The following is a 17,353-nucleotide window of genomic DNA, read 5'->3' on the forward strand; positions in this document are numbered from 1 at the left end:
CTTTCTGAGAAAAAAAAATTAAATATATTTTGATTCAGTTAAAATCAATGATACTTTGTCATTGACTTAAATGCTATTGATCTTGGCCACTAGATTTATTTGCTTTTGAGGTAGTATATATTATGATAAGTCTGAGTTTAAAAAGATCTTTTTACCTAGAATTGTAAATTCTACAGAGTATTATGCTATAGAGAAAGAAATAAAAGGACTGTCTTGAAAATTATTTACTGGTATATCAAAAGACTTAGTGATGCTTGCATTTATATTCAAAACATATAGTCCAGCACTGAAAATGAAAATTGCAGTTCAATATTAAGCAACCAGCTTCTTAACAATGGGTACATCTACACGTTCATTAATGCGCTTTTGCTACTAGTGCATTAAATTTAGTATGTTTAATGAAAGGTACTAAATAAATGTGCATTAGTCTGCCCTAATGCGCAGAAGCAAAAGGGTATGCTTTTTGATGATGCTTAATTTGCAGCAGTCTAATTTTACTGCACATTAGAGTATTAGCACGGTTTTTGATGTGACAATCTAATGAATAGTAAAATAAGCTACTGCACATTAAAGCACACCTGTAGATGCAGCCAGTAAAACTAACAATGGTAAAATTGATTTCACAGGAGTGAAGTGAGGCCAAAGCTGGCAAAACAATCTAGGTTGCATTTTTATTCTGATTTCAGCCATTATTTGTTTTTTGCAGTATTGTAACAAACTTTGATTTAAAAAAAGGCATCTACATATATACATTTCTTTGACTCTGTTCTTTCGATAAACATATATACATGCAGTTTTTCCAGGTTCAGAGCCATAATTTCTGCAATCTTTCATGTATGTTTTTATCTAAATAATAAAGTCAGGCAAATGTATATATGGCTTTTCTAGATCCAGGGTCTGAACACATGTATTGTGATTACTTTTACATTCCCTATAACCAACAAGGAATACAGAATTAACTCTTTTCATCAACAATTACGAGTTGGTTTTAGCAATGCCGTACACGTGCATCAAAGATAATAAATAAAATGGTTTGCAAAAGGATTATTATTAGTAACTGTGTAATAGGCAGAAGGAAACATGCAGCACTCCCAGACTCTAGGATTAGTTCACAGGGCTGATAGACAGTGATGTGAACTAAGAAAATTTTATATAAAAGGGTATTTCTACATGGAATAATGCAGTGCCATAACCCCATCCAGGCTGGGATGTCCTACTTTTAACGTAGCCTTCTTTGCAGGTATATTAGCCTAAGCAAATTACCACACAATTTTGCCAATATTGCCTCTCATACTGAAACTAGCTCATTCACATCTATCTTGGCTATTATGCCAAGTAGATGTAGCCTTGGGGTGTGGACACACATCATAACTGAACTTTTGCAAATGTCATGGATTGGGAACTAGTTCACAATTGTTAAGGGACAGGATGCAGACATACATAACAATGGAACCATTGTAAAATATCACTGATTTGGAACAGGATCACAGGTGTATGAAGGGTTGTGACTTTAATACCAGGACATCAGAGTGAACATCCATCCTAATATGCTGCAAGTGAGTCACTGGGGTGGAGGGGTTGGATGTATGCTTTGGGAGTCCTAGGGGCTGGGAACATATGATGATGGTGCCTTTTGGAGCTTGGGTTGAGTCCCAGGCTTGAAATCCTGCTGGTTTTGATTGGTGGAGCTCATTCCCCAATCAGGAGGCAGTAAGAATTCAATCACACCCCTTTCCTGAGCGGAGGGGGAGAGGAGTTTCCCCCTCACCCCCATCCGGACCTGATTGAAGACTGCAACACTCAGGTCCTGAAGACTTCAGAGGCACAGCCCTGGAGCATATTAAAGGAGCTGCATGCCTAGCATGAGGGAACTTATCCAGAACAGAGAAGAGAGAAAAGCAGGGCTTAGAAGAGCTGAGGGAAGCTGCTCAGCAGGGCAAAGCAGTAGCCCAGAAGCACCCCTGAAGACTTCCATCAGCAGGGAATGGCAGATAGCTCCAGCAGCTAGGCTCTCAGTGTGCAGCACAGCACACAGCGTCCAGACCCTGGGATCTGTGTGAGACGGCTCAGGTTTGCAACCTCTGATGTGCAGCCAGAGACGCAATGCACAAGCCGGTGCATGGAGTAGGACCTTTAGAGCGCTTGGGCGCCTCAGGTCCTCAACCCCTGGAACAAGGCTAGGAGCTCAGGGCAGGAGGCACTGCACGGAGGGTCCAGGAGTGGACCGAGCCTGGTGCTGCATGAGGCAGCCCAGGCCTCCAACCCACAGCAAAAGGTTGAGTCTAGACAGCCAGACAGTGATCAGGCTACTGAGCCAGCAGACAGAGCCAAGCCAGAGGCCCCAGAAGCCCTGCATAGCGGAGCCCTGTTCCAGGGGACGGTGACCCCCCACCAAGCCCACCGCAGGTGAGAGAGCAGCCTGGTGCAAAGGATGAGAGCCACCCTCCAGACCTGGGAGCTGTGAGTTGCAGAGAAAAGAGGATTCTTACAGGAAAGGGGAGTCTCCCCTGGTTAGTTAAGGGCTCCTGAAAGGGGAGGTCCCACTGGGAGGGCCCCCCTAAAGTTACCAACTTCTCTGTAGGGCTTGGGAAAATCCCAAGGGCATTGGGGTTTCCCCTCAGGATTGAGTTTATCTTTGGGGTTTATCTAGTTCAGATCAGATACTTACCTGTGACTTACCTGTATCTGGAGTACTGGTATAAGGTTTTATATAATTTACCCAGAGGGTATTGTTTATGCTATTGGTTTAGATATCTTATAAATATATATATTGTACATATGTTTATATCCATGTTCCTTTCCTTTGTGATAAGTTAATGTAAGTAAATTTGTATATAGTTAAGTCCCCTGACTGTCCTGGCCTGGTTCTACAGGAACAGAGGGAAACTGACGGGTCTGCAGTTCCCCCGCAATGGCACACCTGCCAGTTAACAATCCCCTTTAATTCCAGAAGTGGAGTATATACCCAAGTTACCTGGGCTACAATGGGATAAAATCAATTAGGGAGTGAGGACTCAGCTGGTTGTTGGAAAGATAGCTTTTATATAGTGAAAAGAAGCTCTTTGATAAAAAGGGGGAAAGGGGGGGAAAAAGGGAGACAAGTTCTGGTTGAAAACCAGGGCAGCTAGCTGCACTAGTGAGAGGCTGAGAAATTATTATATAGTTTGGGATACCTGGAGGACTGATCAGACCCATGTCATAAAACCCATAAGGCTCATGGGTGGCACATATTTGTCCCTGCACATAGGTTCTTGCGTGGATCAAGCTGCTCTGGACCCAATACCTCGGCTGGCCCAAGCACCCTTACCTGGAGTTGTGGGGGCCTCTTGAGGCTCCAGCAGCAGTAATCTGGGCATGCGGAGCCTGGTTGGTAAGTCAGACCATCGCTTTGGCCAGCCAGGCTCTGGTTTGGGGCATCTCACACTGCTACCACATGCACCACCCCACTTTTTTCTGGTGTGGGTTTTATTTACACTGGGAGTTTCCAGTGTCAACAACCCCACTCCCCCACCATACTGCAAATTAGCATCATAGTGAATACCTGCATGTGTAACACATGCGGTTTGCAGTGCTGCAGAAAGTGCAGCCATTGACAGGGCTGAGAGAGTGGGCAGGGGATGAGGCCTGTTTGATTTGGAGATTTGGCTGATTTCAGCAGATTCAGCCGAATCAATTCAGGACAGAGATTCAAATCACTGAATCGAATCAGTCCCCCGAGGCTTAATCGAATACTAGCCTCTTCACACAGGCCTAATACTCAGCACCTTGGAGGACTCTTGCTTCAAAGAGATAAAAGTAGATAGCGGAAAAAGATTGAAATTCTTGGTCATTCAACTGAACCTAGGACTTTGGTTCGCCCAACCAATTGCTTCCAAAGTATTATATCTAAACATCTTCTGATTAGATCTACACTTTAGTATCATTATTATCATCACAAGCAGTAATATTTTAAAAAAAAGATACCAGGTAATCCAGGGCAAGAGATTAAATTTTATTACAATACAGGAAAAACCAAATAATGGCTAAAATTGGAAAAAACATACAAACAAACTGGATTATTTTGCCAGTTTGTACTACTTTGGCCTCACTTTGCTCCTGTGAAGTCAATTTTACCATTGTTAGTTTTACTGGCTGCATCTACATGTGTGCTTTAATGTGTAGTAATCCATTTTACAGTGCATTACAGTGTCACATCAAAAACCATTCTAATACGCTAATGTGCAGTAAAATTAGGCTACTGCAAATTAAGTATCACTAAAAAGTGTGTGCTTTCACTACTGCACATTAGGGCAGTCTAATGCACATTTATTTAGTACTTCACATTGGAGGTACTAAATTTAATGCACAGTAGCAAAAGCATATTACTGAACATGTAGACATGCCCACTGTTAACTTCAGTGGGAGCAGGAACAAGAACTTTTATGTATAAATGATACCAATGAGGTTAGCCAAGATAGGCATGCACACAAAAATAGTTGTTGAAGACGTTAAATAATGCAGTAGTAACTCCATCACATATTGATTTGGCATAAAAATTCTTGCTAGGGAAAAAAACCCTATTTGAAAAATGCAATGAAACAAAAAAGGAGGATGATATGCATTCTAAAAATATGTATTTTGCCATTCACTTTTCTAAATGTAAGCCCAAATGCTTTGTCTTCAGGCTTAATTTTAGCTACATTCTACTGCAGGTAAGTCTTCTGTAAATTCTAGCCTGGGGGTATACTTTTTTGCTTTGTGTTTAATGCTGTTTGAAGCTGCCTGAGTGGAACTTGTGAAATTCCCAGCATCACAGGAGAGGTTTGTGTTTTCCATTTAACCCCTGAGTTCTAACTTCTGCTCACAAATTGTCTAAGCAATACACTACATATGGCTTTTTCCACATGCTGCTAGGATCTTGGGTTTCATTCTAATGAAATCTGGCTTTGTATATTCCAACACTGCTCCTGCCCCGATATTAATATTTTTGACCAATGCAGACTTACTCAGTGTCTGAATGTCATGGAAAGTATTGAGGATCCAGATAGTATCTTAATTATTTGTTTCCACTAAGAATATAAGCTTTGACACAAGTAAGAAAACAGACTAATAACAATGGGCCAACAATCATAAAAGGAAAAATATTAACATTACATTGGTAGATATTTGGCAGAAAGCAGAGTGGTTTATTTTGACAGACAAAGTGAAAGCTTCTATAAACAAAGGAAGAACAGGATGTACTTGCTCTAAGGCTTTCTTCAAAGAACTTGCACCTGAAGTTAATATATTTTTAGGCCTGATAAAACAAATGTAATTTAGAGTGCTCAGTGTGCTAAATCCACTTGGCATGCTCTACAGCTTCCTCTTTGCTGCTGTAAGATTCGCTGCCTATAGCTTTTGGCAGTCCCAACAGAGTTAGCTCTTTCCACTAACAAAATACAAAATGCAAAATTAATAAAAGGACCCTTTGAAACTGACAAATGTGCCTCAGGCAAACTATCTGCCCAGCAGCTGGTTAAAATTTAATCAGTTATTTTTTTCCAGTCCGGTGTATCTTTTGTATAGAGCTCCCTAGACTGAGTGTGGTCAAAGTTTGTTAAAAAGACATAATGTGTAAGTCTTTCTTTCTTTCAGTAAATTAGCAGCAGAGACCTTTATGTACCTATCTTTTATTTTGCAACATTAAACAAGTAATTGCTCTGGTCTCTTCAAAAATCATAGGAATTAGTTATTAATTACTTGATTTAACTGTAATAAAATTAACACCCGAAAACTATTTTGAGCTGCTAAAATGTGATATAATTTCTTTTCTTTTTTTTGGTGAGCTATGACTTTAAATTTCTAAACAACTTCTCTGTAGGTGGAGTTTAACAGATGACTTTATGAGTTAATGCAAGCTATGAACAGGAAAGAGACCCATATTTATAGCACTTGTAGATACAGAATTTATTCTTGTTCTTTCTTGTGGTTCTCCTTGACTGCATACTAGGCCTCTCTTCCTGAATGAAATAAGTGAAAGAGGTATGTTCTCAAACTGTAGATTTCTTTTTTGTGGACATGAGTAGTAAAGGCAATTTTCTTTGTATCGTCTCTCTCTCTCTCTTTGAAATCTTGGAATTAATAAGGACAATAATTTCTAAGGATCTCTGAAAGGTTACTCAGATTACTGGAACTTTTTTTATTATTATCACTGAAAGTACATTGATAAAAATCTCATCTTTTAAATAATAACTTTCAACTAGCTGGGTTAGTTATCTGCAAATATCTAAAAGAACTTGTAATACTGTCCACTTAAACCATCTAAGACTAATTTATTCTATTATCATTATTATTTGTATTACCTTGGTACCTGGACATCATAAACCAGTAACCCATTATATTAGGCACAGTACAAAAATTCTACTGCATGCTTCAAAGAATTAGCAATCACTAAGGCAACAGAGGGATACAGACAGACAGATGGATCAGTACTAGGAAACAATGAAACAATTTGGTGACAATGTTAGGCAGCAGTCTGGGCAGACTGACTCACTGCCATTTAGTCATCGTGGTAAAATTTTAAGGAAGTATTTGAAAGATTCTAAGAAGGCTGGAATATGTATCTTCAAGAAATTTGAATGTCCCTTTTTTGCAATAGTATTTGCATTTTTTACAGAAGTACAGCCTTCTTCAGACAATTTAAATAGTTCTTCTTCACAGTGCCTACACTTTTTTGTGAGTTGATAGGTGTTTATAATCTCATGCTCAAACTTCTTGCTGAGAGCTCCTGTATCCAAGAGGAAGAGGACATCTATAGTCCTTTGGTGGGGGAGGAATGTTTATTCATGACTGTTTAACTTTATACAACTTCATATAATATGATGTGTCCCAGTCTTTCTGGCAGACTAGTTACTTGGGCCTGAAATTCATTCCTGTGTAAGGGACTGCCAAAGGGTATAGGATTTCAACAAACCCCTTCAAATGACTGCTTTAAGACATAAAGATGTTAAATAAAGAGGAGTTTTATAGAGGTAATATTTTTAAAAATCTATCCATATTTTTCATGAACTTTGTGTATTAAGTGTATCTGTGAAAGGATGAGATGACTATAAACTCTTGTTATTAAAAAAAAGCTATTGTGAATTGGCATTTCCATAATTAACAACTCAGTGGTCTTACTGACATAAATAAGTGTCTGCAGGGGTCTATAATTTTAGCACTCCATTAAATTATCATTTCAACCCAGACTCAAATATGGACCTCATACTAACTTTTGTTTGGTACAGTATTGAGTTGTCAAGCAGACAAGGTCCTGTATTAAGGATCTGTAATAACATATTGCAGCCCCATCATTTCTACAGAGCAGAAGAAAATTGAAATGAGTATTCTTACCTATAGCTTCAGTGTGAAATTTATTCTTAAAATATTTCAGTGGCTATGTCTCTGATTCCATGGTCTGAACTATGGGCAACTGCAAAGGTCCCTGTTAATGTCCTGGGGGCGCCATATGCATATAAAGGTCTATACCCCATGCAAATCAGCTTGTGGGAGTAGTTGCACATTGCTTAATAGACAACCTGCTCTCTGTGTTCTCCAACTTTTTATTTATGTTGAAATTTGGATTTAAAGGCCCAAAATTTATGTGCTTACAAGAATTTTCACATTTTTAATTGTTACGTTTTAGATATACCACCTGACATTTAGTAAGTTCATTATAAAAGTAACTGACTTATTATGATCACGTAAACAACATGTTTACCCTAATGTTCTCAGCATGGTAATGAATAACTCTATTTGGTAATATTATATTTGATATAATACAGTGCCTGAGGCTCCACAATAAGCCCAGAGAGCCCCAGGCAGGCCCCAACTATACCTACACATAAACAGATTCAGTTTCAGGTGGAAATGCTTTCAAGCTATTTACCTTGAGCAGATCATATATCTTTCCCTAAACAACCAAGATAATATGGCCCATAAACCTCCAAGCATAGCTTACTCACAAAGATTTTGACATATTATTTTCCTCATAATCTTAATGTCTATTCTTTATCGTTGTGACCCTCTACTTACTCGTAATAAACCTGAACGTTGTTAATTTCAGATTGTAAAGTTCAACATTCATCCTTTTAATCGAACGATGTAAAAAGAAGAATATAAATACTTAAGTATTATAATAAGAGATCAAATACATCTGTATTTAACTAATAGAAATAAACGAACTCCAATCTGATATTTTAGTTGAAAAGTCATTGTGGAGAATAAATTGATTTTATCTTAGCAGTTCAATTTTGTTTTTCTTTTTATATTAGTAGTTTCAGTTTTTCTTTATATTATAGTGCTCCTAAGCTTCTCTTACCACAGCACTATTACTTATAGAATATAATGATCCTAATGAATATCCTGAATGATATGCAACTCTTTAAAAAGTGCAAACACCTAACTACAAACCAAATTCCAGGGCTTTCATGCTCTTGCACAGGGACAGCCAGATTCCCCCTGAATGTTGTTAGTCAGCACAAGGGAATGTGCTAATCCAGAAGGGTGTTAGCACCTACCACAAACTGCTAGGATTCCTGAAATCACAGTACTATTCGGTAATGCTACCTGGCAGATAACAATGCTATCTGAATGGCTTTGGGTCTCTGAAGACAACATGCCTGCAGGTGTGCTGCACCTCCCAAACCATCCTTAAATAACTATTATTTTCCTCCCCATAAACAGAGAAACCGAGGCTGAGAACTGAAGCGACTTGCCCAAAGACAAAGCAAGCCAAAAGCAGCAACATTCTTGATTTTTATTCACCTGCCTAGTTCATTGCCTCTCAACATTAAGCTTTGGCTCTTTATAAGAAGTTGGTGATTGTACTGCATACTGAACACACTATATCTAATGTTAGAGCCTAGGACAAAACAAAGTCACAATGGTCCCTTAAAAATTAAAACCTATGAACAATATGGGTAGTGGTTATTTAGATATGGTTGTTTCCCATATGTATCACATAGCTGATGACTACTGAAACATTTCACAATGACTTCCAGTTCCATAGAGGTTTACATTGTTATTGTAAACCAGTAGGAAATTCAGATAAGATTCTTTGTACAATTGATGAGGAAGGAAATAGGATGTCAGGCATAAAAATACTGAGCATTGCGGCACACAGCTTTTAGGCTCAAGGGACAAAAGGCAGTATGCTGAGCACCAAATCTAACCAGTAGAAAATGCCAAAATAAAGGATTGTGACCTGAATCCCACAACCTTATCAAGAATTAGGCATTGCCAGGCTGTCGAGAGAGTTCACTGAAGATAACATATCTTCTGGGATAAGGCACCTAACTCAGTATTTTAAAAAAGAAAGTCAAAAGTATTAAGTCGATGCCCCATTTTACCAAATAACCCAGCAGTTGGAGCATTTAGTCAGGCTATATAAACTCAGGTTAAAATCCTCTGCCTGTGGGACTTGAGGTGACTCCTCCCATCTTCAAAGACAGTCATGCATTCTATCTCTGTTCCAATGAACATTTAATCCAATCATGAAAAATGGAACAACTTCAAGAGAAGTGACTGAGAGTTCCACACGTAATATTGTGTAAACTGGTGGTTGGGCTATTCTAGATAGGAAGTACTATAGGGCAGTGTTTCTCAACCAGTGGGTCGTGACCCAAAAGTGGGTCACAAGAATATATGGAAGGGTCATGAACAAACTTTAAAATGGATCAACAAACTTTAAAAATGGATTCTCCTCTAAAGGAGAAAAACATAGGAAACAGTGTTTTTCTCTTGCAGGCTGTTAGAGTTCCAGCCTGCAAGGGGCTGCTTGGGGACTCCCATGCCCCAACACACCCACCCCCTACCCCACGCACTGGGGGTCTGGGGCCTGGCAGCAGAGGGCAGTGGGTTGGGAGTGAGGGGCACTGAGCTGGGACTGGCCATTGATGTTTACAAATAGGTCCTGGTACAAAAAAGGTTGAGAACCATGGCTATAGAGTAAAAGGGGGAAGTGAAAGAAGGGTCAGATTTCTTTCTTCTCTGTGTTTGGTATTAGGCTCATCTTAGCAGAAATTGCAGAGAATGCTGATTGGGTCTGCAGGCAAGAAAATTGAAGGAATACCTTGGGGATTTTTGCACAATTCAAATAGGATTTGAGCAGAATCAAGGTGCCTAGTTGCTTAGGGCTACCATTTTATGTGGTTTGGAGCATGCTCAGAAGCAGTTATTTAAGGTACATATAGATGTTACACTTAGATCAACCTAACTGGGCTTAAGTCAATATAAGTGCTGAATTGTACCTACACTTGGGGAGGTTAGATTGAGGAAAAAAATGCCTGGACCGATCTTAGTTCACCTGAGGAGGTGAACTAAATTAGATCAGGAACAGGTTAGCTCAATCTAATGAATGTCTGGAAAAGAACGGCTACTCACCTCAGCTCTGGAGCTGCACTTCTACTTCACCACCTAACCCTAAACCCCCAACCTCTGGACTGACAACTCTTTGAAGACCACCCCTTCTATTTTGCCCATTCCTGCCAACCCTCTCAGACCCACCAAACCCCTCTGTGTACTTGCTAGCCCCCCAGATCCAACCTGCCTCAACTTAACGTGTGTTTCTAGCATGGTTCCTGGCACCAGCAGCCATATGAACAAGTTGGCCCTGATCTACAATCATATGTCTTACAGCAATTGGTATGATCATAGGTTAGGTACCATAAACCTGTATATGTGCCCTTAGATGCCTTCAGAGTTAGGTGGCACTGACTGGAAATTTTGATTATCTAAATTCTGGACTTAGACACATAAATAGGAACCACTGGCATTTGTGCTGGAAGTGCAGTTTGCAGAGGCTCCTTTAATCTTGCAGTTCCCCCACATCTCCATGCTCCCAGCTCCTCACCACTGCTGATTGGTGGAAGGGTCCCACAGCTTGCCACTCCCCCCCGATCAGAGAGGAGGTGAAAACCATAGTTTGAAATATGCCATGGTTTTTGCCTCCAATCAGTGGAGGGAGGTACATAGGGGAAATTGCAACATTAAAAGGAGCCACCATGCAGCACCCTTCTGGCATGAATTCCAGTGGTCCCCACACTAAGTGAAATTAGCTTCCTAACAGCTACCTAGATCCCTTGGGAACCTAATCCTGAGTGCTCACTTTAGAAACTATTCCTTGGACTCATCTACACATGCAGTTAATGTAAAATAATAGACTCTGAAGCAATAAACTCCAGAGCTTATTGCCATTTGAATGTGTGCCTGGGACCACGGCATGTTGAGCAAGGTCAGAACAGACCTGGCTGGTAGAGGTTCAGGGGTTCATCCTGCCAGCCTGGGACTGCTCCCCACAACTCAACATGCTGTGTAAAGGCTGGCTGCAGCACAAGAGTGCTTCAGCATAGGGTTAGCTGGCAGACAGCCCCCCCAGTGAAACAACTTTGTGCCCCAGCCAGCCAGGGCAGCATCTACATGTGCACTCCTGCAAAGCTTTTTACTATCCTGCTGTAGAGTAAATTAGTTTACTCCAACCTAATAGGCTCACATATGTAGACTTCAAGACATTTACTGTGCATCTAATTAAGCTACTGCACAGTAAGCCTCTTATGTAGACCAGCTCCTTGACTTTTGTATTACCAAAGATAACCATCAGGACCCCCCCACCCAGGAAATTAGAGGATTTATAAAGTATGATGCAAGATTAAGAGAAGACTATAGTAGAATTGAATGTTTGTTACCAAGGAATAAAATTTTATATGGAATGTAACGTGGTACAAGTACTTTAAAATCAACTGTTTTCATTGTTCTGACATTTATCTGGCACTGTGTACTGAAGTACTCAGAACAAATCCATTCATCCCACATAACTCCTCTCACTCTTCTTCCAAAATAAGACATTCTTCTACTGTTCATAAATACTGGAAGGAGGTACTCCAGAGTGGGCAGAAAATCTTTCTACACTCCATTTTTATAGGCTCAGTGTTCTGCATGGGATCAGTCTGGATTCTATAGAAAAAACCCTTACCTGCTTCTCCCTCCTTACCTGTCAAATGTTATTTGCTTCCAGCATGAAGAAAGAAGAGGAAAAGGGGACCAGGAGTATTCCAAAAATAGAGGACAGCTTGGAGAATATCTTCCAACAGGAGTCCCATTTTCAGGCTTTATCTCCAGCAGGTACAACTAACCTAAGAAAAGCCTTAGAAAACAGGTACTGCCCAGATACCCATCTGGGCTTGGGACAGAAGTTACACATAAACCAGTTTAAGTGATCAGAAACTGGTTTAAACCTGTAACAGAACATAAGTTCAGTGTACATAAACCTGCATAAGTTCAGTGAACATAAATCTGCAATTAAAATTGCCCAAACAGGTTTAAGATAAATCTGGTTGAATGTAGTATCAGACTTAACTGATTTGGATCAAAGCAGCTTATAGAACTTCTGACCCAGATGCCTTTCTGGTTTAAGTTAAATCACAGTCCATCAGTATCCCAGCATGCTTTTCAGACCTGGGCTGGGCTGGGCTGTCTGCTCCAGAGAGCAGGGATGGTCCTGCTCCTCTCCTTTCTAGCCAGAGCTCCAGCTGGCTGAGGTGGAGACTGTAGGCACAGCAACATCTGCCTGGCTTCACCCCCCACTCACTGCTCAAGCAGGGATCTCCCCTCCAGAGCCATCCCTAGGGGTGTGCGGGGTCCAGGGCATATCAGCCTGTGTGAGGTGGGAGGGGTGGAGAGCAGCCAGAGCTGGTGGAGCAGGAGTGGGGTGGTGAGCAGCTGAAGCCAGCAACACTCACAGAGCCAGCAGAGCTCAGCAGGAGCAATGCATGGCAGCTGCAGCAGGGCCTATACTGCACTGATCGTGGAGCCCCTCAAAGTGCAGGGCCTGAGGCGGTTGCCCCAATTCCCACCCCCCAGGAATGGCCCTGCCCCCCTCTCCCACAGCAAATAGCAGGGACTCCAGTGGCACAGACTCCAGCCAGCATCTGGCCATGCCACCTCCATACTAGCTAATGGTGAGAGATGTCTATGCGTGTGTATCTCCAATTTCATTGGAACAAAAGCAGACAGAACAGTGTCCACTTAGGGTGTTTTGGAACTAATCAACAGATCAGCTGATAATCTCCCTCCCTTCCTTTCTTACAAATGCCTTGGAAAAAGCTGTTTAAGAAGAGCTTAAACTAATGAGAGAGAGGCTTTTGCTTTCTTGATGGGCTGATAAGCTTTGTGTTCCAATAGGATCCCTGCTGGCTTGCCTGCTTCAAAAGCTGCAATCTGTCAGTGTTCAAGAAGGGACAGAAAGAGGTGTGAGAAATGACCCGGTTCTCAATGCATGGGACCTGTGAGTGCTGTCAGTTTGCTGCAGACAATATGAAGATGCAGGAAGAGGGAGATTGAAAAGCTCAGTATCATCAAAAGATGCATGCACTCCACACAAGCAGTCTTCCCTCTCCACCCCATTTTCCTCAGAGTGCTAGCCAGGGACCGGGGTCTGGTAACACTTCCCATCCCTTGAGCAGCAAGGAGGGGAAAAGTCTGGTGAGGGCTGCTTCCTCCTCCTCCTTCAGGCACACTCTGGCTAGGAACTGTGCAGGCCAGAATGGGGGTTTAAACCCCTGGGGACCTGGCCACACACCCCTTCCTCAGCTCAGCACTGTGGAAGGGAAGAGAGGGCTCATTCTAGGGCCCCTGGATTCTAGCCTGAGCCACTGCAGGTATGTGCCTGCATTTTCTGAATCAAAAGTGAATGTCTATCCACTTGCAAATCTTTTCAATCTTTGCAAGTTAGACTAACCTGAAAAGATTTAATCAATTCAGGCTCAGGCTTTTCTAATGTCTGCCCCTAGCCTTGAGGACTATTATTTCTCTAAAAAGTTAAAATTCATGTACCAGATCTCTACAAGGTTCTAAAAGCCCAAGCAATTACACTTGAAACAATTATTGTCACAAAGCAACATTAAATACTCATACATAAATGACAGATTAATTGAGCCAGATAAACCAAAACAACAGAGAAGTCCCTGGTAAGTCTCACCCCAGTTCAGCTTCTCCAAAACCCCTACCTTTATAGTGTCCCTAAAAGGCCATCTACTTTAGGCTGTTAAGAGACAAAGTGTAGCTAGTTTCCAAGGAGTTAAAAAGGTTTAGAGACACAACAGTTAAATACTTGCAAAGTGTAATGAGAGGCTTGATGACTACATGAATTTTCCTGTACTATACACGGAAGATTTTAAACCTAAAGGTAAATGCTCTCTGGTATCATGAGGTTTAATGATAAGATAATTAAGGGAAAGAGTGTCAGGTTACTTAGTACAATTAATCTAATCTGTGATTAATCCAAGGAAGGAGGTGATCTGAGACACACAGATAAAATATGCTAAATGAGTGCCTGATTAAGAAAGAAAACGTGTCACAGTCACAGTGAGTATGTTACGATTGATGAGAATTTAACTTAGGGAGAGACTGCAGATTTATTGTTCTGGAAGGTTTGAATGAAAGGTGGATCTAAACCAAAATCTCAGATGTGAACATTCCTGAATTTTGAGGACAGTTAGAAATCTGAACCCTTCTTATTCCCTTCTTATTTTGGATGAATACTGGCACATCCCATGATAACATACTCTCTTGCTAAAAATGAACACTTAAATAAAAATGCTTATTTTAGCACGCATTGGGCATGTCTGCACATTCACTATGTGCAGTGGTTACTGCACATTAAAATTAGTACTTGTATAATCAAGCACTGTTTATGCTGTGATGTGCAACTGTGCCGTATTATTAGACTACTGCACAGTTAGCATCCCGTGTAGATGAGCCCATTGTTCAATACCTCCTCACTGGGAAGGTAGGAAAAAACTGCCAATAAAAAAGCAAAAGCTCGTCTTTGTAAATTTTTATATCTATTTTTCATTCTCCAAGGGTGAGATTTTGCCAGTGAGTAGGTCTTACATTGAGTAGGTTTCTGTTCCTCAAGTAATCACATTAAAATGAATGGGGGCGGTCCAATAGTACCAGTTATCATGATTAAGAATGGCAGAATCTGGCTTTAGAGTAAAGATTTGGTGTGGAAACTGGCATAATTTCCTAAATTTAATATTTTCCAAACCTATTAAATGCCTGAGAACCAAACTTTCTCTACAGGGAGAGCATTGTACTATATTATATACTGATAAAATCATCCTGTTTGGCATTTTACTTGGTTTTTATATTGTGTGTGTAAATAGCTCAGACATAAATACCAATATCAGATAAAATTAGTAATACAGTAATTTAAATGCAGGGAGCATTAAAATGAAAATCAAAGAATGTAAAATAGCCTTAAACTTTATACTGTAGCAGTTTTATCCATGCTTGTCTCAGTAGGCACTGTGACAGTGCCTAAGAGGTGTTATATTCCGCATATAGTAAAGTACTAGAGCTTTTATTTTGCCAGAAACCAAAGACATTTATTTTCATTAGCATATCTGAGGTATACATCCCTTTAGTCACCAACTTTATGCCTGTAGTGCAAAAAAGACAGGTATTTAAAGAACCATCTAAAAGTATAATTATGGAAAATTTGCATAGCTTTCAAGCTTTCTCTTTTCTTTTGTAAAGAAAACAGCAACAGTAATAGTATGAATTGCTACAAACTCCCCAGCTCTTTCTAGTATGAATTGCTGCAAACTCCCCAGCTCTTTCCTCTGATACAGGTTTTTAAATATCATATCAAATGAGGAAGTGTGAGTCTATTGATTAAAGTAGGGGAGTAGGAGTCAGGACTCTTGGGTTCTAATCACAGCTTACATCCTGCCACTGTTTTTAGAACAGCCTTATTCAAAGATGGTTCTTTTCTGTCAGTGATATAAGGAGCAAATACTTGCTTTTCCCTACAGCTATTTCATCAGTTTCATGCTTACTTCTCTCTACCCTGTTCTTTCCAAATACATTCATTATGTACTCTTCTACTGGTTAAGGGCAGAAGTGAGGCACTTTAAACTACAGACTGTAGTGGAAGAGACAGAGAGGAGGACTGTTCTCTACAGAAGCAGCATTTTTCAAGATTTCGTATTTACTGAGTGCCTATGCAAACTTGCATCTCTTTCTACATATAATCAACTTGAAGTTAGATCCTTTTCAGCAAGAATAAATTCTAAAGGCAATGTCCAAGCTTAAAGAAAAACTTGCCCTTTAGCTCCTGAAAACCTCACTTTTGGGAACCTGTATTTCTAGCCTTGGATGAGTTCATTCCCATGTTGGGTCTGACATAGCAAGGTAGCCTTTCCAGTAACATGAATGTTAGCTACTCATCATTTTACAAAATTAGTAAATGTTCAAAGGGGTGTATTTGTAGCAGACAGTTTCAACAGACAAGTTTGGTCTAATAGGCTAAACCCAAAGCCCGTGATTAAAAAGATCTGTTTCATCTCCAGCTCTGAGACAGCATGGAATTCTGAGTATGTTACTTCATCCATCTAAAAAATAGAGATGGTAATGCTTACCCACCTACATACAACCTTAGATTGTGTATCAAAAGTTCTGTGTAACTATAAAACCTAAGAGCAAAGAACCCACACAAAATTCTTAAAAAATATGAACCTATCAGTGTTCCTTATAGTAAGATGATAGTAGCAAATCAACAGAGTAATATAATAAAATGGATCACCAGATCCTAAGGACTGTCCTTTTCATGATGCTGTTGAGAATATGTGTGATAGTTCCTGTGAAGCACTAAAACAGTGTATGCCAGATTGGCCCTGGGCCATTTGGAAGAGGAGCTGAGAAAAAAAGAGCAAACATGCCAGGGGAGAGAATGTTCCCTTGCAGTTTTGAGACTGAACTTTCAAAGCACACATGCAAGCTTAATTGCTCACTCACCCCTCACCTGCTGAGCTATAGGTCTTAATTCATAAACAATTAGGCCCTGATAGAATATTTTCATGTAATCAATTTTTCATTAGAAATTGTTGTTTTAGCAAAATGGAATTTGTGTGAGAAATTGTATAGAGTTTCCTTAAAATTTTCTCCAGAAATTAAATAAAACAATCTTTTCAGAATTGCATATTTTAATTGCATACTTCTTTCAATTTTACTTTTCTATTAATCATGATATCACTAGTACTAGTACCTAGCATCCTGAGTTGTATCATATTAAGATATGACAGGTCATATTGGAAATTACTACTGACACTGACATAGTAAGATGATAAAAATAAAAATTCTGAATTTCTGTTTTAAATATTCCAATTTATTTCTTAAATGTAATTTTAGTCTTGATTTTTTTTATTTCATGTGAAATTTTGATTTTTTTTCATATTGGAAAGGAATAGAAACAAATCTTTAAATGTTAAAATTTTAAAAAATTGGAATTTCTCAGTTTCAAACAACCTTATTAAAAACTGTTGTAAATCAAACCACAAAGTTTATATGTGTGCTC

General features: G+C 39.8%; 1 long non-coding RNA gene across 1 annotated transcript; it reads left to right on the top strand.

Moving 5' to 3' along the window:
* The first annotated feature begins 5,886 nt into the window (after window positions 1-5,886).
* Window positions 5,887-16,973, top strand: LOC149871484 (uncharacterized). Its single transcript, XR_016440532.1, has 3 exons — window positions 5,887-6,000; window positions 12,011-12,117; window positions 13,177-16,973. It is a non-coding gene; the product is annotated as an uncharacterized LOC149871484 (long non-coding RNA).
* The last annotated feature ends 380 nt before the right edge of the window (window positions 16,974-17,353 follow it).

Source organism: Crocodylus siamensis, chromosome 2, assembly GCF_052110815.1.
Source record: "Crocodylus siamensis isolate JL-2025a chromosome 2, ASM5211081v1, whole genome shotgun sequence".
NCBI lineage: Eukaryota > Metazoa > Chordata > Crocodylia > Crocodylidae > Crocodylus > Crocodylus siamensis.